The sequence below is a fragment of the Myotis nattereri genome (assembly GCF_964212035.1).
Source record: "Myotis nattereri genome assembly, chromosome: 6".
Taxonomy (NCBI): Eukaryota; Metazoa; Chordata; class Mammalia; order Chiroptera; family Vespertilionidae; genus Myotis; species Myotis nattereri.
The window spans coordinates 65,798,076-65,821,011 of NC_138081.1; positions in this window are offsets into that span (position 1 = coordinate 65,798,076).

The window sequence follows — 22,936 nt, forward strand, 5'->3', positions numbered from 1 at the left end:
CAGATGGATTTTAATGTAAAAATTTAGAAGCTGAAAATTCATAGCTTGAATAGATTTAAAACTGCTTTTGGCTTTGGGCTCACTATAGCACAATATGATTTTAGATAAGTTTTGTCTATATGTCATAAATTGTGGTATATATCTAAGGTAACAAAGAAACATCAGTGAAATCAAAGCCACATACGATGTTATACAATTATATCCCATCAGCTGTACAAACAATTCATTGGTAATTAGAAGATATTTCCTCATTTGGATTCTGTTTTAAAACTTTTTTAAGACTTGTTCTACAGCAGACAGAACATATTTTAGCTTAGAAACTCAGCTTTTTTTTTCTCTTTTATAGATGAGGAATTTCAGACTTTGGTACTTAGTTTCTTTCTTTTTCCTTTTTTTTTAATTTCAATTAACCCACACTAACATTGACAGGAAAATCAAGTAGATGGTTTGTGAACACAGATAAAGTATGGCAGAGTAAATATCAACCTATGAGAACACCTGGCAATTTACTGCCAAAATACAGGGTAAGCATGTGGAAGCTGGTGTTGGCTCCATGACGGCTCCCTCAAACAGCGCTGGGCTGTGTGTTTAAGGTGGGGCTGAAGGGCGTGGGTCAGGTGGGACATGACCTTCCTCTCTGCTGGGAAAATTGCTCTGTAGCTGCACGCCTCTCCCCTGGCACAGCGTCTGAGCAAAGCGGGAACTGGATTTGTAACAGGAAAGATTTTCGCAATTTGCCTTCTGTAGTGATGATGACTGCTACTCTCCAGGCCCCTCTGTCTATGGTCTCCCAAAGAAGAAAACGACTTTCTTCTAGCCTCTTCTCTATGGGATGAGGAATGGGTTTCCTGACAAGTCTCCCCTGGGCATGCAGAGAGCTAGCTGCCAAGGACAGGCCCTGTCCTCTGAGCACCCCAAGAACCAGGGCTCTGGGTCTGCCTTGTAGGAAAGCCTCAGAATTGAGTTACACCTAAGGGAGACCTGAACTATAGTCTATATCTAAGATCACCTAACATGAAGGAGACTTGAAAAATCACTGAGAAGGGCTGAATTGTGTGCCCCCTCCCTTCAAAAATTCATCTGCCCAAACCCCCAGTACCTCGGAATGTGACCTTTTATGGAGACAGGATCAAGTTAAAATGAGGTCACTAGTGTGAGCCCTAATCCAATATGACTGGCGTCCTTGTAAAAAGGGTAAATCTGAACCCAGAGGCACATGTAGAGGAAAGATTACATGAAAAGACCCAGGGAAAGATGGCCATCTACCAGCCAAAGACAGAGGCCTGGATCCTTTCCTCACCAGCAGCCTTAGCAAAATCATACAATCACTAATGCAAAGATCTCCTAGGGCAACTCTCTTGATTCTAGCTGAGGAAACTGAAGCAGAGAGAGAGAAAGGCGCTGCTCTTGTCATACAGTTAGCATCAGTACCAGGTACCCATTTCCTGACTCCAAATTCGGTGTGCCTTCACCACCCCAGATGAGCAGGTTCATCATCAGGAGGCTATGGACGGCGGGGGGCAGGGGGTCACTTCTAAGGGAAGAGTAGAGGTCACACTAAAGGACCCACATTCACTCAGCAACTCTGCACCATCATGGGGGCCAAATGTGGGCAGACCAAGTCTCTACTAACAAGATGGTTCCTCTGGGCCCTCAGCACTTCCTTTACCTCCAGGGGCTGAGGCACCACAGCTGAGGCCCTTTGGTGTGAATCCTGAAAGGACGGAGCTGAGGGAAGGGTTTAAAAATACATGCACCTGTGGCTTATGTTCACGCTGCCATTTCAGACCCCCACCTCGAGGGCCCAGGACTAATCTTTTACCAGAATAAGATAAGCAATCTTTTCACCTTCCCCAACTCAGTGTGGGAAGATAGGGAGGAAGCTTATTCCAGAGGTTTTGAGAATGAATGATCCAAGGGGAAAAGCTGTCCCAAGTGGTGTCCGAATCTCCCACCCAACACCTGTCTGAAGGTCACACAGTCCGTCTTTAAGGTGGGCAGGGAAGGAATCTCAAAGAGGTCAGACACCCAGCATAATTCCAGGGCAAACAAGAAGCCCCTCTGCCTGTTTGCTTCCCTGCCATGTGCTATATTTAGTAGATTCTTTTCTCTAGTTTATAAGGAAGAGATTTCTTATGTGTGACATATTTGAACTGAGAAGCAACAGAAATATGCACACGACTCCCACCTACCTCTTTCTAGAAGGAAAAAAAATCACATCACATCTTTATTTTCATTAACCTTTAACTAACATGTAGCATTTCGTTCTATTTTGATTGTAGGCAATAAAGCAGTGATATTAGCAATACCAATAGCAGAAATAGAAATCATTAATAGAATCATAGATATATCCATTGCTAAAGATATAAAAATATCATTTATGCTCATTACTGCTTTGAAATTTTGAGCTTAGTACACCTACCATTAAGTATTATTATTTTATGCATTCATAAAAATAGGCAGATACTGCCTTTTTTCTTTGATCGCTGCATTTCCATACAATTTGTTTCTTGGGTAATCCTAAGTATTTTAATTATACATTTATAAGCACTACTATAAGAAATGATACATAGCCCTCTCCCTTCCTCTCTGAAATCAATACAAAAAAAATTTTTTTAATGAAACATAGGTACCTGAAACTAATACAAAATAATCATGAGTATAAACTGTAATTGAAAAATAAAAGTTAAAAAAATAAATGATCTATAGGCTTACCAGACTCCCAGTGGGGTACATGACACACAAAAGGTTAGGAACCCAATTGTGGCAGCAAGGACACACTGGGGAAAAGTGTGGCTGGCCAGCCCTGTGGACATTCCACATGTCATTTATAATACTGAATCATGGGAAGCTGATTAAAAAGGCAGAGAGCTGCACTTTTCTCCCAGAGAGTTGAGCTCAGGTGGTCTTAGGTGGAGTTTGTTTAAAGAGATTTGAAGCAGGTGGTCTGAGATCCACACTTTGAAAAACACTGGTATTTGGCTAACCTAACCATTTTAGTTCCATACTCAGTACCTATCCTGAACGGAATATTTCTTCTTCATTCCTGGCTACTAAATCCATGATTAAATAACATAAGCAACTTTTTTCTTCACTTTACTTTATATTTGGTAGCAACATAATTTTAAAAGCATTTTCACAATTAACAGCTTAGCATTTATGCACTAGCACTTTTTAAAGATAGAAGCAAACACTATCAAAGAGAGGAAAATTGAGAAAGCTATACACAGGCCATAGGATTAAAAAAGATTTATGTATTTCTAGAGCATTGTGTACTTTGCTGATGTGAAAGATGAAGGAACCAAAGACTATAATGCTTGCAGGCTTGTTCAGCTCCGTGAAAGTTGTCTTTTCCAAACACCGCTCTACCTTTCTTGAGTTCTGTGACTCATGTGTCCACATTGACAGCTCACTGCCATTTTGCCAAGAAGGGGCCTAGAGAGGCTCTCCTAGAGAGGCTCACAGCTAGTAAGTGAATGAGGCTTTAGTTCGCAGGCCCTGTAAACTCAGCTTCAAGTGATCCAAGTAAACAGACTAATTACAATAGCTCTGGGACAGTGATTCTCAACCTTGGCTGCACATTAGAATCACCTGGGAATCTTTTTAAAATCCTGATTTCTGGGCCTCATCCTCTGGAAATTCGGTTTCTTTGTTACTAATGTTGTGGCCTCACCCCATAACAAAGAAACAGAATTTGTGGAGGATGAGGCCCAGAAACCAGGATTTTAAAAAGATTCCCAGGTGATTCTAATGTGCAGCCAAGGCTGAGAACCACTGCTCTAGGGTGTGGAGCAAGCATGGTTCTCTCAGCTGGTCCCGGACCTGAAGGCTGAAGTATCCCATATTCCTTAGCCAGGGCTGCTCATCAGACTCACTTTGGAGAGTTCCTCAACACTCTGATAACTGGAGGTTCCTGTGATCTGGACTGGGCACAAACACTTTTAAAGAATGCTCACCACGTGATTATGATAAAACTCCTGGGCAAGAACTACTCAGGTATGTCAGACATGGCACCATGCCAATAACTGTGTGTGTGTGTCGGGGGGGGGGGGTTTTGGGGGGGTGCCTAATTATAAAAGAGGTGCCTCCAGTTAAAAAGCTTATCCCACCAAAGGAAATGAAGCATTTACATGAAAAGTAAAAGAAGAAAACAAGCAGTATTACTATTATATGTGACCAAGAACCAAATAAATCAGGTTGAGATGATGGGAAACAATGACAAAAAGAAGAGAGGGCTCTCTCTCCTCACAGGAGGACCAGTGCAGGAGGAGAAGCTGAGGGGCCTCGAGACAGTCCAGGTGGTGGAGGGGCCAAGGGAGCCCTTTGAGCCAGGAACTGCAAGAGCCTTTTTATTTGAAGCATTGAAGTAATTGCACTGCCATTTTCATGCGATAGTTTTAAACATGCAGCTCTCTTTTGAACCTCTTCCAGGTCAACTTCTGGAAGCTCCAGGTCTCTGAAAGGAACACTATGCTCTTCCCCATCATAGTTTAGATTAGATCCTTCCTGCCCAGGTTCCTAATCTCCATTCAGCCACCTCTAGTTGGACAGATACTTGACACTGTCAAAGGAACTTAGAAAGAGTCTGGGAGCTTTGGCTAGAAATGAATGATGAAGATTTATTCAAGGGTCTTGGAGTTTGCAAACTGGGAACACAGCTAAGCAGAAACCTAGAAGTGTTCCAAACAAAAAAAGAAAAGTTAAAAGTTCTTATAGCAAAAAGTACATTCTTGAAAATAATCAGTCCTGCATTCTTAGCCCTAGGATTGGTCTAGGATGGTTGTCAGTCTGGATGACAGATGTCAGGTAGTCTGGAGGATGGGTAACAAGAAGTCTGGTCACTTCTGGTGGTCTGAGTATGGATGTCAGGTGAGTGTCAGGTGGTCTAGATACATGGTTCCTTCAGGGGCAGAGGGTTAGGTGGAGGTTCAGATATATATCTGGGCATTGATGCAGTACTGGAAAGTTTAAAAAAGGTTTAAGTTCCCAGGCTAGTTAGAGCAAGAATGGAGTATCTCCTCATTCCTCAACCTTCATGATATTAATAATTTTAGCAGCTTGGTTAAGGTGGCTCCATTTTATATAATCCCTACCTTTAATATCTCTGCAAACCCAGAATTTTGCTAAGCAACCAGCCTGTGGGGCAGCTGTTGAAAATGCTCACCTTCTGAAAATGTATCTCTGGGTGGTAATGACCCTGGAGTGGGAAGACAGTGCTGAGGGAGGCTGGGAGCCACAGGGCACCTGGCTGCTGATGGAGTCCCTTAAGAACAGTTAATTATTTGCTGCTCATTTACAGAAGTGTCCATTTCAGTGGGGCTTTTCAACTGATCTTTTATAGTCCAACATATTTATTTTCTTCTCAAATATATATTTATGAACAAGTGATAAGTCATAGAGTTCCCCTGTAAAAAATGATTTTAAACTATATTCCATGTACACATAAAATGATTTAAATGGCAAATTTTGTTATGTATGTCTTACCACAATTTGTCAAATAATGTAATATGCCAAAAATCAAATATACTGTTGTTAAAGAAAAAAAGAACCACGGGCTCAATATGGGATCACTCGTGCCAAAAGCCCACGGTACCAATTCTAGATTTAATACCTGATCTAATTGCAGTTTCAACATCTCCCAGAAATGTAATCTTTCCAGTCTAGAATTTTCTGGTCAAGCACCAGTAAGGTAATCTGTCACCTGGGCCCTCTTCATTCCCCATAAAGAGAAGAGGCGATCTGCATGATAAAAGCCCTTCCCCCAAAGGAAAGATGTTCAAAAATAATTCTTTCTTTTCTTTTGTTCATAGCTCCCTTACCCTACACTTCTTCCGATGAAAACCTTCCATTTTGTACATGCCTCTGAGCACCCATCCAGTTGCTGTATGAGATGCTGCCCAATTCATGAATTAATTGGTAAAGCCAGTTAGAGCTTCAGATTTTGTTTTTTTAACACTTTAAATGCGTGTATTGTATGGTATGTGAATTACATCCTAATAAAGCTGATTTTAAAGATCTCTATTCAAAATAGGGAAAATTTCCAAATCTTTTTTTGCATGAAAGGGGCCCCAACAATACCTTTGTCCTTAGTAGTAAGAACTCATAACTAACTTTATACATATTTTCAGCCAAAGCAAAGCTTTTGGTCATTTTGGGACTCAGGGATTTTCCTTAGAAAATGCCGACAAGTTGCCAGAGGAGGAGGAGGAGGAGGAGGAGGAGGAGGAGGAGGAGGAGGAGAAACTAAAATAAATAATTATAAGGTGTTTCTTCCTATCTAACTCAGCAATCCTACCTTGATCTTAGGGTTGGAGTAAAATAACTCACTTTGTCATTATCATGCTCCAGTCTTCTTTCCCCCTTGACCTTGCTTTCTCTTCCCTGAAATAATAAGGCCCTTCATTGATAGGCTCTTGGGGAGGACAGAGCCTTACATCAGTTCCCCACTCCCACTTGCCTTTCCTGCCTCAGGTTGATCTCCTCATCTACATTTGACAAAGTCACACTAAGGTGAGAGGGGTTGATAGAGCTACAATGAGTGAACATTCCAGAGATGGTTCTGTTAGAAAAGTTTAGCTCATTAACTGAAAAGGAAGACTCTCTGGGGGCTGTAATTTTGGCCAAATGGGCTTTTCCATCCATGTGAAGTGTAACCACAGCGAGCTGTGTCTGTGCCTGAGGCTGTCACCATCTAGCTTTTCTTTGGAGGGACAGTCCTCCGTGCCAGTGGTTGCTGAGATGAATGGTGGCCTTGCCTGCAGACTCAGCTTCATTGACCTGAAGATGGTCATTTAGAAAAGCCCTCTCACTGGAGGAACAGCAAAGCCATTTGTAAAGCAAGTGTCCTTCACTGTTCACAAAGCAGGGATCGGAGATGAAAAGTGGGTGTGTGTTTTTTTAATTCGTGGCACTCAGAAAGCACCACTTTAGTATTTTAAAGGTTAAGAAATTCTTCTACAGTTAACTGGTCAACTAAAGGCAAACAGAGCTGGAAATGGAAACACCCCATTGTCATTCAAGGCCTTAAATTACTACCTGGGCTTTCATCTCCTTATCTGCCTGGGCTGGTTGAGCGGCCAAGAAAGGAATTCTATGACTCTCAGGGTCCCTCCAAGGTATATAGCTACAATTTTACTGCAGAGAAAGCCTCCTCAGGACAGTCACAAATTAGCCAACATTGCCCCACCTAGGAGTGACTCAGGGCCATTCTGGTTTTTTATCTGAGGTGGTGGAGCCAACCTTCCCTCTCCTGCGTACAATATTAGATATACAAATGCACAGATTAGAATCAGTGATAGTCACAGCAAAATATCCAGTAAGTGATTCCCACTTGTACAAGATAATATAACGATGGCATTATACTAGTGGCGCTTCCAGAATGTCTATGTATAGGAGTGGCAACCTGGTTGATAGCTGAGAATGGGGATTATGGCCGGCTTTGCAGTGCCCTTGGCGGCCTCCACTTGCCTCAGAACAGGAACCATGTTCTCTATTTGCTCCTTGAGAAATTGCATTTGCTTCTTGAGAAACTGCATGGACTTTGGGATTGGCTCTTCCCTGTCGTCTTTTAGGCCAGGACCGCTACTTGAAATAGTCCAACTCTTCCCACCCACCACCTGGCTTATTCATATCTATCTTTTGTGCTTCCACTTGTGTCTCTATTTCATCCTGTCTTTTTTAGGTGCTAGCCAAACCCCCCCACTCCCCCACCCCCCACCCCCCGCCACACACAGCTCCCATTGTATCCTGTGCCTCCCTATTTCTCCCTTGGAGATACTTACTATATTTATCCCCATTTTACAGAGGAAGAAACTGAGGCACAGAGCCAGCTTAGAGATATTGACTTGAAACAGGAGTGGAGATTTAGAAATGGAAGAAAGGAGGATGAGGTTGTGAAAAGCAAAAATTACTTAAGGAAGCTGACCCAGAGGACAAGAAAAGGGCAAGGAACTTTCTTCTTGTCTTTCCTCCACAGCAAGGCTCACTTTGCCTAGGGATCTGGAACTCAGGATCCTTGAAAACACCCAGTCAGTTAGGAAATCATTGAATGAACATCTTTTATGATGCATCACCCAGGTTAAAATGAGGATTAGGGAACCTGCTGCTGATTCCACACTTTTTGCACCATCCAGGGTCATTTCAAATGCTACTTTGGGCACACATATCAGAGAAGACAGACCCGTGTGCTGCTGAGTTCTGTGCTTCCTGTTGTCAATATCCGTAGAGATATGAGGAGCAAGGCAGCCCTTAGGTAACATTTTCCCAAACAAACTCCCATAAAATACTAATTCAACAGAATAGATGCACTCCTATGTTCATTGCAGCACTATTTACAATAGCCAAGATTTGGAAGCAGCCCAAGTGCCCATCAGTAGGTGAGTGAAGAAAAATGCTGTTGTACATTTATACAATGGAATACTACTCAACTATAAAACAAAACAAATAAACAAACAAACAAAACAAAAAAAAAAAAAAACAAGAAGGAACTCTACCTTTTGTGACAGCATGATGGAGCTGGAGAATATTATGCTAAGCAAAATAAGCCGGTCAGAGGAAGACAAGTTCCATATGATTTCACTCATATGTGGAATCTAATTAATAAAACATACTAACAAATAAAATAGAAACACTCTTAGATAAAGAACAGACTAAAAGCAGTCAAAGGGGAGGAGAGCTTAGAGGCTAGGTGAAATAGGTGGGGGGTTAAAGCAAAAAAAAGCAACTCATGGCCCTACCCGATTTGGCTCAATGGATAGACCATCAGCCTGTGGACTGAAGAGTTCGGGGTTTGATTTCGGCCAAGTGCACATGTCCAGGTTGTGGGCTTGATCCCCAGTAGGGGGCATGAAGGAGGCAGCTGATCAATGATTCTCTCTCCTCATTGATGTTTCGATCTCTCTCTCCCTCTCTCTTCCTCTCTGAAATCAATAAAAATATATTTTAAAGAAACAAAACAAAACTCATGGACACAGACAACAGTATGGTGATTGCCAGAAGGCAAGGGTGTGGCGGGGGAGGTAGAAGAGGACCTAGGGGGGATAAATGGTGACAGGAGACTAGACTTTGGATGGTGAGTGCACAATGCAATGTGCAAATGATGTATTATAGAACTGTATACTTAAAACCTATATAAATTTTATCAACCAATGTAACCCCAATAAATTTAATTAAAATAAAGTAAAATAAATGGAAATATAGAGATTGAGATAAAGATAGAGATAGAGATAGAAATAGAGATAGAGATAGAGATAGAGATAGAGAGATAGAGATGATAGAGATAGAGAGATTTGTAAATTAAAGGGAAAAAATCAACCTGTGGACACAGACAATGGGGTGGTGAGGGCCTAGGTAGGAGGACGGGAGTGGGCTGTAAGAAGTTTATGGGGGAAAAAGGAGAATCTATATAATACTTTCAACAATAAATATTTAAAAATAATAATAAAGGAAAAAAGCCACCACAGATAAACTTATATGTGAAACAAAAACTGTACCTGCCCAGCCAGCATGGCTCAGTGGTTGAGCATTGACCTAAGAACCAGGAAGTCAGTTTGATTCCCCATTAGGGCATATGCCTGGGTTGCAGCTAGATCCCTAGTGGGGGGTGTTCAGGAGGCAGCCAATCAATGATTCTGTCTCATCACTGATGTTTCTATCTCTCTCTCCCTCTCCCTTCCTCTCTGAAATCAATACAAATATATTAAAAAACAAAACAAAACCTGTACCTCATCCATTGTCCTTAAATATTAAATTAACAGGCATAACTTTCATTTATGAAATCCTGGCGATGACTCAACAGAGAAATAAATTCCCACCTTCCTGTCATATCACCTTGGTGTGAATATTTACTGCCACTTTCAAATTGTGTAACCTGTACTTGTTACCTAAACTCCCTGAGCCTCCGTTTTCTTATATATACAATGGGGGTCATAATAATTTCTGCTCCTAGGTTGAGAAAATTAAATGAATTAATACATATAAACTGCATAGGACAATACCTCGTCCATAGTAAGATCCACATGTTGCTATTATTTTGTCCTTTATTAAACATACATTTATTTAGTATCCTAGTACCTACCAGGGACCAGTGCTGTGTTAAGCCCTAGGAATATGTAGATGAACATTTTCCTTATTAAACCTCTTAGTTGTTTAAACATTCTTTCAGATGACTTACAAAGATATAAACCCCGCTGCCAGATAACAGGAAGTAGATAAGAAAGATAAGGCCAATGAGGAGGAAAGGGGGCAAGTGCAGAGGCAGGAAAACTTCCCCGCAGGGTCACATACTTGCTCAGGGCGGGCCACCTCTCCGGCTCAGGACTTCCCAGCAGCCAACAGGAAGCTGCAAAGTTGAACAAGACAAGATTTCCGACCTCAGAGAGCGCTGAGTCTAGCTGAGGAAACAGATGTGTAAACAAACAATTACAGTGCAATGTGATGAATGCAAAAGTGGAAGTTCTCCAGCGGCTCGGCAGAGGAAGTGATAGTCGAGATTGGTTTTCAATGATGGAGAGGGCTGTAGAGAGTCACCAGGCCAGAGCACAGCACAGGGGCTTGGAGCCTTGAAGAGCACTGTTGTCAGCTTGCAGAATGAGGTAACATTTGCTAGAGTTTCACCAGAGAAGTTGTAAGAGGCAGACAGGTACTCAAAAAATGTTCTTTTCAATGAAATCATGACGGAATTCATGCTGTTTTATGGCAACAAGAACAATAAGCATGGTTTCAAAGAAATCAGAGTGAAGTTAAGAAATCGGGCAAAATGCCAAAGAAAGAAAAGAAGAGGAAATGGCAAAACTCCACCTCTATTACTCTTTGTCCATTTCCATTTGGATTTCCTCAGGGATCTATGGGGAAGGAGCAAGTTCTGTGTTTACACATAAGTCTTGAGCAGTTCACAGTCATCTAAAAACAGCATCTGAAATAGAGAACTAACAGAATGGAATTTTGGAACTGTGTCAGGTCATTAGAAATTATAAAATCCAATACTCTCATCCTAAGAGGAAAGGAAGCATAAGTAATTTTTCAAAATAGCTAGATAGTGGTAAAGCTGGTACAAGACCAGAGTTTGTCCTACTTTCATTTTGCATCGCTTTCTACTAAACCACGTGGACTCTCCCAATCCAGTTGCAGGGTTTTGAGATCTGGTATCTTTTTTCAAAAATGAAGGAGTGACACAGGGCCAGAAACAGGAGAGTAAGCTGGAAGGACTAATTCAAATTTCAAGGAACAAAAATATCTGTTGCAAAATGTAAGAGATTATTAAATACATGAAGAATTCTATAGGAAGGTTGTATATTTGCAAGTAGAGGAAACTATAATTACATACATTATGGTTTTTTTCAAAATTCTTCCAGTTTGCCATAAATGTATCCTCATATCTAGATATTCAATTCAAAAACAACTTATTTTCAATGTAGAACAAAAAAACTGACAAAAGTTCTATTTTGGCACATTTTTTTGCATTGCCATTTCACCCATTGACTTAAACTGTCTTCCCAGAAATCCTTTATCTTCTTGGCTGATGGATGATCTTTTAGCAATAACTCTGAATATCACATCATGAGCTGTTTCCATCTGGCTCACAATCAAATGGTTCGTCATCTCTGAACATACCGTATGTTTAAGACCATTGAGCTAGTTTCATATTCAAAGAAACTCTTTGTTGAAATCTTTTAAGTGAAACAAAGATTAATAATTTCTCCCCCACTGTGCTCTTTTGGAAGCTGTTTACATATTCTGCATTATATTGTTTTGTTTTGTTTGTTTTCAAAGGGATCACCTGTTTCTATTCCAAAGCTGACTGGGCTTTCTGATGTGAATGATTCTTACGTACTTACTTGTGGTGTGGCCCGCGATTTAGATTCCACAGTAGCTGCTTCACTGGGGCCCACACCCTGCTTCCCAAACAAGCTTCTCAGTGGCTCAATAGCCCTTAATTCCAAGGCAGGGATCACTGACCGCTTTGGTACCACCAATGCCAACTTAGTATCTGACTGGACAAGCATTCAATGAAAATCTGCACAAATTAAAGACTGAAAGATCAGAACCAGGACAACACAGGTCAGAATGGGATGGATATTGTTAGCAACTCCTGACTTCCTTGTCAGTGTTTTGGTGTTGTTTTCTCTCCCCGTGAGATATCAATTACTCATTGTTCAATAGCTGTCCAAAGACTCCACTTTTGCTCTTCACTCTTATAAATGTCGAACATTATACATTATTAGGAGTATTAACATATACAACCTCACATTTTTAAAAGGTCCTTTCTATTTTCTCCTTGAATCTGCACAACAATGAAGGATTGTTCCTGGGACATGCATGCAAGAGTAAGAAGACCGGGGGACCTGACCAGTGGCATTGGCATTAAATGGCAATGGGGTTCCTGTCCCTCCTTTGCCTTGCTTCATATCATCTCTGTTCCCAAGAAATAGCTCTCATTCAACACCCTCCTTTTACTCTACATTAAAATAGGCATAGCTTACCTATATCACTCAGGAGGTTCTTGTGATAAGGAAGTAAAGCTTAGTTTCAGATCTGATCTCTACTGCATACCAAATTCCTTAACCTCCCTGAATCTCAGTGGTCTCATCTGTAAATTGGATTCATACACAATATCTTTTACAATAAACATGTATTCATTTATTTCTCTGCAATTGCAAACATTTTCAAACAAATATAAATGAATATGTGGCAGTTAGTTGAGATGGCATATGTAAAGGGCCTGCTAGAGAATAGGCCCCTGATGCTTGCTCTCCTTTCTTCTACCTGAGCAGTTTGGTTACCTAATTACAGAGATTGATAAGCTTCATTATTATATACCTACTAGAGGCCCGGTGCATGAAATTCATGCACAGGAGGGGAGGGGGTCCCTCAGCCCAGCCTGCACCCTCTCCAATCTGGGAACCCTCGAGGGATGTCCAACTGCCCGTTTAGGCCCAATCCCACCGGCCTGGATCCAGGACTGCTGACACTCAACTGTTCACCTGCCTGCCAGCCTGATCACCCCCTAACCACTCCCTTGCCAGCCTTATCAATGCCTAACTGCTCCCCTGCCAGCCCAATTGCCCCTAATGGTCCTCCCCTGCCGGCCTGGTCACCCTCAACTGCCCTCCCCTGCAGGACTGCCCCCCCCCCAACTGCCCTCCCCTGCCAGCCATCTTTTGGCGGCCGTCTTGTGTCCACATGGGGGTGGCCATCTTTGACCACATGGGTGCGGCCATCTTGTCTGTTGAAGTGATGGTCAATTTGCATATTAACTCTTTATTAGATAGGATTTTAAAAAGATGTCCATGTCTAGCCAGCGTGGCTCAGGGTTGAGCATCAACCCTTGAACCAGGAGATCATGGTTCAATTCCTGGTCAGGGCACAAGTCTGGGTTTGGGCCTCAATCCCCAGTAGGGGACATGCAGGAAACAACCAATCAGTTATTCTCTCACATCATTGATGTTTTTATCTCTGTCTCCCTCTCTGAAATTAATAAAAATAAAATCCATAAATAAATATTAAACTAAGTGGCTTTCTATTTGATGGAATATATTAGGGAAAAAGTTGCCCAAATTCCCTCTTACCCTCTTGCCCACAGCACCTTCTCTGGGGAGTTGGGGTGGGACTCTAGGGAACTGCAGCTCCCCTGGATGTGGGAGGGTTGATCTTGGCCAAGTTAGTAAAATACAGTAAGTTTGCTTTTGTGTCCTCTCACTTTCCTCACTGAGTATCTTTCTACATTTGAGATTTTCCTCTCCACTCACTTCACCCACTTTCCTGAATCCTATATTTTAGCATTTCCGTCTCAAACTAATAATTACAAGTTTGTTTATTTTTAAGGCTAACAATTCCATTGCATTAAAAAAAATTGGTTTTGGCCACAAATAAATTTTTAAAGCTAATGATTGTAGTTACAGAGCTCCAAGGCTCATTCTCTTTCAGATGGAATACATTCCCATATGCTTCAGGAATGTATGCTAGCTTTTATTTACCATCGGTGATTATCCTGCTCTCCCCACACTGGGATGGCAGTCAGGAAGCCCTCTCTACTATGTCCTAAGGCCAGGAATTTTACCAATACTGCCATGGCATTATTACTTCCATTAAACAATGAGGCCACCCATCTTTCACAGAATACTTAAAAAAAAAAATGCAAGTGAGCATGCATACACACAAACATACACACAAATGTATGCACTTAACCCCAAAATAAGCCCTTCTCTGATTTTAAAGATATATTTCCAAAAGTGGAAAAGTTGGAGAAGGGAAAGTAATTTTTTTCCATTTGGCATTTTTTAGTGATCATCAATTGAACCATACCTTTGATGGCACAATGCAGTGCTGTGTCCAGTTCTATCTATATATCGTAAATCTAAACCTTGTAGATGTATGTTTTATATATGCATGATCTGAGGAGATATTATCCAAATCCAAGAAGAGTTGAATTATTTTTCCTAAATGGGGAAGAATTGGCCCCAAATCTGTGAACTGTCTAAATCTGTGCTGTCCAAAATGGTAGCCACTAACCATATGTAATTACTGACCACCTGTCTAAGTATAAGATACACATTCTAAGTATTAAATATACAGTGGATTTTGAAGAGTTAGCATGAAAAATATGTAAAAGTATAATCTTTACATGTTGAAATGATAAAATTTTGGATGTATTTTGAAACTCCAGATACTTTTTTTTTTAAAATACATTTCAACTGTGTGGCTTACCTAATTTTGCCATGTAATAGAGATTTAGGGTATGGACTTATTCTTTCCTACCTCTATCTTTTGCATAGCCTCAAGAAAGCTATGTATTATTCATCCTTATTCCCTGTCACAATTCTTTGTACATAATAAGTGTTCAATTATATTTATTGTATGGAATTAAAATATAACAATATTTTTTAGCCTTAGACATGGTCTTTATTCACTTGGACTCTGTAGAAATATTACAATTTCCTTTTGCTGCAAATCTTCCTAAATATCTGCAAATGACTCTAAATGAGGGTAAATGAATAAACAAGAGTGGGCTATAGGGCACTGGGAAGTTGGGCTAATCTTCATGGATTCACCTGTACAGATTCCTAGCTAGAGACCTCTGTTCCTTCCTGTTAGCACCCTGCCACCACCATCACCACCTACAGGTTGTCAGGACTAAGGGCAAGGCAGAAGTGGGGCACAGAGGTCTGGGAGGAGCTACAGGGTCAAGGGGTGGGGCGAAATGAAGAAGGCTAGGAATGGTATTGGCAAATGCCCAGCTCACCCCAGCTTCTCTCCTATCCAAGTACAGTAGATTTTTTTTAATTCTAAGAAAATTTAGCTCTAGAGAGGAACCTATTTCTTTATTTTCATTATTGAGAAGAAGTGGGGATGGGATGGTGGGGGGTGGGGAGAACTCTCACCCATCAAGGTTTTCATTTGTTAAAATTGTTTTACAGACACAAAATTGAGGATTTTTTTTAAAGTACCTTCCCAAAATTGTTTTTGCTTAAGACAAAGTAAAAATGATTCCTGGCCGAAACCGGTTTGGCTCAGTGGATGGAGCGTCGGCCTGTGGACTGAAGGGTCCCAGGTTCGATTCCGGTCGGGGGCATGTACCTGGGTTGCGGGTACATCCCCAGTAGGAGATGTGTGGGAGGCAGCTGATCGATGTTTCTCTCTCATCGATGTTTCTGGCTCTCTATCTCTCTCCCTTCCTCTCTGTAAAAAATCAATAAAATATATTTAAAAAATAAAATAAAATAAAAAATAAAAATGATTCCTGGATACTTTTCATTGTCTTACCCAACATTCAGGCTTTCTAATTTTATCTCATCACTACCTTGAAATGAATGGCATGTCACTGGTCTAACTCTCCCCCCCCCCCCCCCCCCCCCCGGCCAACAAAAGCCTTTTGGGGCAGGATTTTTTCATTTGTTCTCTCATTGAATAAATACTCAAAGACTACACCGAGGTCTTTAAGCTTAGCTGGAATCAATTTATTGGGCAAGTAATGAACCTAATTGTTATGCTAGCTTCCATGTCAGCAAAATAACAGATGTACAATATAATGGAGAAGAAAAAAGTTGCTTTGGGATTGTTAGAGCAGGTGCTACATGGAAAAAAAAAATCACATGGAACTTTCTCAAGTACATTTGGAAACAGTTGGAAATTAGCCAGGAGGGACATTTTTCTTCAATCCTTGGACATCCAGTTGTGGGCTGGGATTAGGCCCCTGAACAGCTGAGTTAGGAGGATACTGACACCTTGTCACTTCTTCAAGCTCTTTATTCCTCTCTCACCCTCCAACAAAAGCACGAGAGATTGCCCTCCCCCAACTGCACACACACACACACACACACACTCACACATGAGTACAGCTGCCACATATGGCCTTCAGAGAACACTAGACAGCGTTGAGTCCAAGCAAGTTACCATGGTTCTCTGGCTATTATTGCGCCCAGCACAACAGCGAATGGAAATAAGTGTGTGCATGTTCTAAAAAGGCCTTTTGGGAAAGATCAGTGGGGCTGCATGGGGGACACAATGGCAGGCTTTGTCGTAGAGAAAGGATTTGGTCTGGCAGGCAGCAACAGTCCTGCTGGACACAGGATTTGTCTGCAAGGGCAGTGTGGGAAAACCATGTGCAAGTTTACAGAACATCCTCATTAGGAAAAGTAGGGCATTTAGCATAATTAAAAGTCATCCCAAAGACATCAGGTATGAGCCTGCTGTTTTTAATTAATTGCATCTGTGATTCTGTGACTTTAAAAAGGGTGACTTTTTTGCCCACAGAGGTTTTAGAATTACTTCAAAAACACAAGTCATTCAGGTGGGGGCAAAGCAGAGTATATGTGAAAGTTTTATAAAGGCAAACGAAGAAAAAGAGGAGGAAAGTATGGGTGAGAAAGAATTGAAAATTATGAACAATCACCTTCTATAATTTGCTAAAATGATTCTGTTTTTTATTTTTTTTCATGCTCTGTGCCTCAACATCCTTACATCAAAAGTACAACTCCCCACTATCCTGCACCTTGCCTTAATATAAATTATTTGGGGTTGGAGGGGAGGGGGAATCCCAGAGTCAAGGTTAAAAGAAAACAGCTGGAAAATAAACAGAGCCGTATGTCATAGATTTCTCCAGTAAATAGATTTTTAAAAACTATTTTGAAGAGTCAGCACATCCAGAGTAAGCTGGGTGAAACAAGGACTTTACGTGATCTCCATGTTTATAAAAATAATATGCTGAGGACAATATAATTGTGACAGTTAAGCAAAGAGGGAGAACTGGACAAAGAAGAAATCCTATCTAAAATTATTTTTTCTTTCAAAACTATAAAATCCCCAAACTAAATGATCTCAGTAATTAATACCACTCTCTAGTGTTCTTGTGCATAGTTTATAAATGAAGAAATGGTGTATATTTTTAAATATTTTATTTAGACTTTATAAATATAAAGTACATTGTATAAAGTAGTATCTGCACTTAGAGATAAGTTTCTAAAGGTTACAAAGGAAAAACTAGTGTTGACTCACTACCTAAATCAAAATGTGGGGTTTTTTAAAATTTGTATATTTTCTTTTTTTTCTCCCATTATTTAAATTGCATTGTATAAATTTGGATTCTGCTTTTCTCACTTAATATGGCAAATATCTCCTCATGTCATGACAGTGTATTGGACAGTCCATGCCAATGCCTGAAAATTATAATTATGCCTCCCGCTTTTCAGAAGCCATAGTTTTCAGTTTTCACTAAGCCTGCACCAAATAGATGTGATTCAGAGAGCTTCCAGGTTGATGGACTGTGGAGATTCAGGGAGAGTGTTGGTTGGAAACTCTGATCTATTGGTTACTCAGAAGCCTGCAACCAAGGTACATGCCCTTGACCAGAATCGAACCCAGAACCCTTCTGTCCACAGGCCAATGCTCTATCCATTGAGCCAAACCGGCTAGGGCTATCAACTTTTTTTCTAATCCTCACTTGAGGACATGCTTAGAGGAGGGGAGGGGGGAAATAGAGAGGGGGGAGAGAGAGAGAGGGAGAGAAATAAAAAGAAACATCAATATGAGAGAGAAAAATCATCTTCTGTACGTGTCTCAACCAGGGATCAAACACACAATTGAGCTATGTGCCCTGATCAGGAATTGAACCCACAACCTTTCAGTGCATAGGACAACACTGCAACTAACTGAACCTTCCTAGCTGAGTTAAAATCCTATCAACTCTAAGAATAGTGTCACCCAGCCGGTGTGGCTCAGTGGTTGAGTGTCGACCTATGAACCATGAGGTAACAGTTTAATTCCCAGTCAGGGCACATTCTTGGATTGCAGCTCTGTCCCCGTTGCAGGAGGCAGCCAATCAATGATTCTCTCTCATCATTGTTTTTTTCTTTCTCTTCCTCTCCCTTCCTCTTTGAAATCAATAAAAACATATTTTTTTAAAAGAAAAATGTCAAACCTGGTTGAGTTGTATCTTTCATCTAGTCACTTTTTGTTCACAAGTATGAACCCCACGAATTGGGTTAAAAAAAGGAAAAGATAATTCTAGTCAGATTGATCCAAAATTCTCTTTAGATTTACAGCATATGTATCCTGGTGGGGAAATATATATAATTTATATTAGTTATAAAAACGTACATATTTTGAAAGCTAAGAAATGCTAATGAAGGAACAAGGATAAATGTGTTGATTCTCCTACACATTGTAGGGCTACTAGCTGTAAGCTCTAAAATTATCTTACATTTTACTTCCAAATAAGACTGGGAAAATGTTTACTAATGATCCATTTCATAACCCACCCAAACCTGTTCTTCATCAGACAGGGAGGTACAGAGCTGGAATTCACTGAGATCCAATTCTATTCATACTTATTCACAATGGCCAATAATGAACAATAGTGAGAAATATTTACTATTTAATTACTGGAGAAATCTAAAAGCATAAGGCACAGGGAACTGGTCAAATAGTTTCTTAGTATAACCTTGTTCCAGCCACCACAAGCACAAGAAGTAGTATGTCACCACTAGCTGGTTTTAGGATTCAGTTATCACTGGTGCCGAATTTTTTATTGTATGTTTATGTTTAAACGAGAAAAAAAATATCAAAGGAAATCTTTTCTTTTTTAAAATAAATCACCTACAATTTCACCATCCTACCAAACTATCTCATTTTTGTTCCATTGTGGTTTTTCTCAGTACACATATTTTACATGGTTATAATCATAGTGAACATACACTTTCATATTCCTTTTTTCCTTCTGCTTAGCAAAAGAAGTCATAGCTCTTGCTATGTTTTCATAATTATTCAAGTTTTGTTTGTTTTTTAATTGAAGCACCATGCACTATGAAACCAGTTCCCTTTAAAAAGTGTGTGTAAAAATATCAAATAGTCAGGGGAATATGTGATACTTTGAATAATAAAGATAAATTTTTAAAGTGTATGTTAGTTAGTCACTTGCAGGATGATATAACACAGACCATGTGATGTGAGGTCTGCCATTGCTGCACAGGATATACCTACCCAGCAACTGATGCCACCTTTGTCTCCTATTATTATTACTAGTCTAAGTTAGGTATCTCAGCTGACAATTTCAGCATGTATCCATAATGTTATCCAATTCAACTACATATTTGCATATGAATCAAATACTGATAGTTTCTAATTGCAATTAATTTTTCATCAGACTCTTTCATGATTTCTGTTAACCCAAGTCTATTTCTCATGAGTTCCAGTTGCTGTCTCATCACTAAGGTATACTTTTAAAAGTATTGTATTGCCAAATGAATTTAAGAAATTCAGACCTAAACATACAGGAGCATTTGTGCTTAGGAAATGTAACAAGTTTGGGTTTTAATCCAAACTCCATCACTCACCACCTAGTAAAATGAGATTAACTATAACCAGTTGTACTTGTCATTCATCGTATCCTAGGCACTCATAAGAACAGACAATGTAGATCCTTGCCTTTAGGTAATTGCAGTAAAAAAAAAACAACAGCATTCCTTTCTTCTAACCACATTTCGACAGCAAATCAAAATGACTATTTCCCAGAATATAAAACTTTAGAACAGAAAGGATGATGGAGATCATTTAAGCCCCCATTTAATACCTGAAGTTCAGAGAGAGCATTGTGTTGCATATTCAGGAAGCAGTGATGAAATTATGATTAGAACTTGAGATAAATTGTATCACTGGATCCAAATATTCACTTCCTTTTCCTATAAAAGGATTAATTAATTCCACCCATTGTTGTGCAACATGCAGTGTCTCATACAGGAGAAGTAGATATCTCTACCTTAGTGACATGGGGCTTGGCCACATGGTCTTTATTTTGCCATGGGCATGTGAGGAAACTTTGCCTATGCCATGGCCAAGCAGAAGCTCTAACAATCATCATGTGGTTTTGCCAGCTCCTTATTCTTGCTCAAATGTCCTGAAGAGAACAGCTCTTTCATCCTAGAACAAAGAGGGCACTTCAAGTGGACATGCATCTGATCCATCTTTCCACACCTCAACAACATAAAAAACAAACTTTGTTTACCTTTTGTTGTAAGCTATCTAGTTATTTGTTAGTAGAGCAAAGCTGAATAATTTAGACTACAAAACCAAAATGGATAAATCATTTGCTCAGATTTACACAATTAGGTAGCTAAATGGCAGAACCAGAATTAAATCTCAGTGCTTTTGACATCTAGTCCAGAATTCTCTTCATATCTCAGAGCTCCTTAAATGACCGATGTAAACATCTACATAGTATATTTTACTGAGATATTTAAAACATCCTCCAAAGCCATTTACTCCATGGTTACAGCTCTGTCCAATTAAATTTCCCTTATATGGTGAGGGCAACTAACAGGCTATGATAATCCACGAAACTCGCACTCATTGTGGTCAGTACAGACCATACGGACTAGGAGCCATCCCTCTGGATGTGAACTGGTTGTGTGGAGGTGGAGAATGACAGAGGTTTCCCCTTTTTCATCTGTTCTTGTTGTCCTGGTCATCTTCAAGTGCCTGTTATCTGGAGTGAGATAAAGGCTTCTAACCACAGCTTCATTGTAGTCTTATCTTAGGAACATGTGAGCTCTTTCACACTTGGTTTCCCTAAGGAGGTCTTTAAAAGTGATGGCAAATTCTGTCAACATCTCACACCTGTTTTGCGTCCTCTCCAGTAAAACTTTTCCAGAAGCTTCAAGAAGCTCATTCTACGGTGCTACTTCATGCTTATTTCACTTGTTCCTGTAGCCATTTCCCATTAGAAGTACTACCAAAATTTATGTCTGCCCTGTCCAGTGGCTCATTCATTTTAAGAGAAGTGAAAATTAAAATTATACTCAGATATTATATTTTATCTAGGAGATTGGCAAAAATTCAATGGTTTGAAAATATACCTGTGGGGGTATAAATTTGGACAACTCCTATAGATGCACACAGAAATTATTCCAGTAACGTTATTTTTGAGGGTTTATTTAACCAACATACTTGCTTATTTGCAAAATGACATTTGCAAAAATTTATTAATTGAATCATTGTTTATAAACAATGGAAACAATCTAAATGTATACCATTAGAAGACTTTATATTAATTATGGTACATCCTTACAAGGAAATACTCTAGAATAAAAAGAGAATAAGGAAACTCTTTGTGTACAAAAAGAAAAGAGTGCCAAAGAAAATTGTTCAATGAAAATAGATAGAGGTGGGAGAAAAGGACAAGGATAAAGATGGGAGACATCTCTGAAGTTTCCATAGCTTTCAGTTTTTTTAGTACCAAAAAAAGAGATAATGTAAAGGGTCAGTGGAGTTAAACAGAATTAGGAAAACAGGTTAGTTAAGTTCATTTTTAAAGTCTACTTGACATTGATATAAATACAGTCTTAGACATTTTTATTCCTTTTCTTTTTTTAAAACTCACTCTAGAGAAATGGTATGCGTTAAATCGATGTTGCATCTTACAATGTTGTAAATGAAATCCTGAAGCATGTTTTAACGCACTTGAAATATATGGACCCTGAACACTACTTTCTGACACCCTCTTAAGAGTAAGTACATGAGAAGAATTTCAGGATATAGCAATTTATATTTTGGCATTCAAATACATTTCCTACAGTGTCTGAAAATATAATGGCATTTTGCATTTCTTTTCTTGGCCAAAGCCATAGTGATTAGATAGTCTATTTCCAACCATATGCTTGCACACTTGATGGCTATATAGGAGGAGGACAAGTGCTGTGTTTCCTTGGAAATTATTATGGATCCATGATTTAAAAATATATGTTTTAAATGCAAGGAGTAGGAATTTTTTAGTCAGGATCACTACTGAAATGTCTCACAGCATATGTTTCAAGGGACCTGGCGTATATGGCATACTGTTCTTAATATGTTTGCTCACCTTCTTGGCGCTATGTGTTTTAACCAAGGTCACCTCTCTGAGAAAGGTTGTTTCCCCAGGTAGGGATTTTTCCCTGAAGTTAGAGAGGGAATAAAACCCCTTAACTAAATGCCAGGCGGGTAGTTAATCACTTTAACTACGAACAATCACCCTTAAACTACATAATCTTTATTCCCTGGAATGGAGATAAGAAACGCCCTAACCTTTGGAATAGAAATTGACAGGATTAAAATGAACTGGTATAAATACAGATGTAACAAGACAATAAAACACAGAACTTGGCTGGAGATCCTGAACAGAACTTGGCTGGAGAACCTGGCTACAGAACCCAGCTATGTTGATCAACTGAACTCAGCCTCCGTGTCATTCATTCTTCGTCGACTCCATCCACACCTTGGGGAACCACTGGACCTGCTAGGGCTGGACCCCAACAAGGAACTATTTGGTGAAAAGAGGGCCTCACAATAAATGTTAATTGAATTGAATATATAGAATGGATAATCTTGTGTTAAGTCTCTATGGTGTGCAAGGTAGAATTATAGGCACAAAGAGAGACAGAGAGGTTAATGGTTTATGATATCTGCCCAAAAG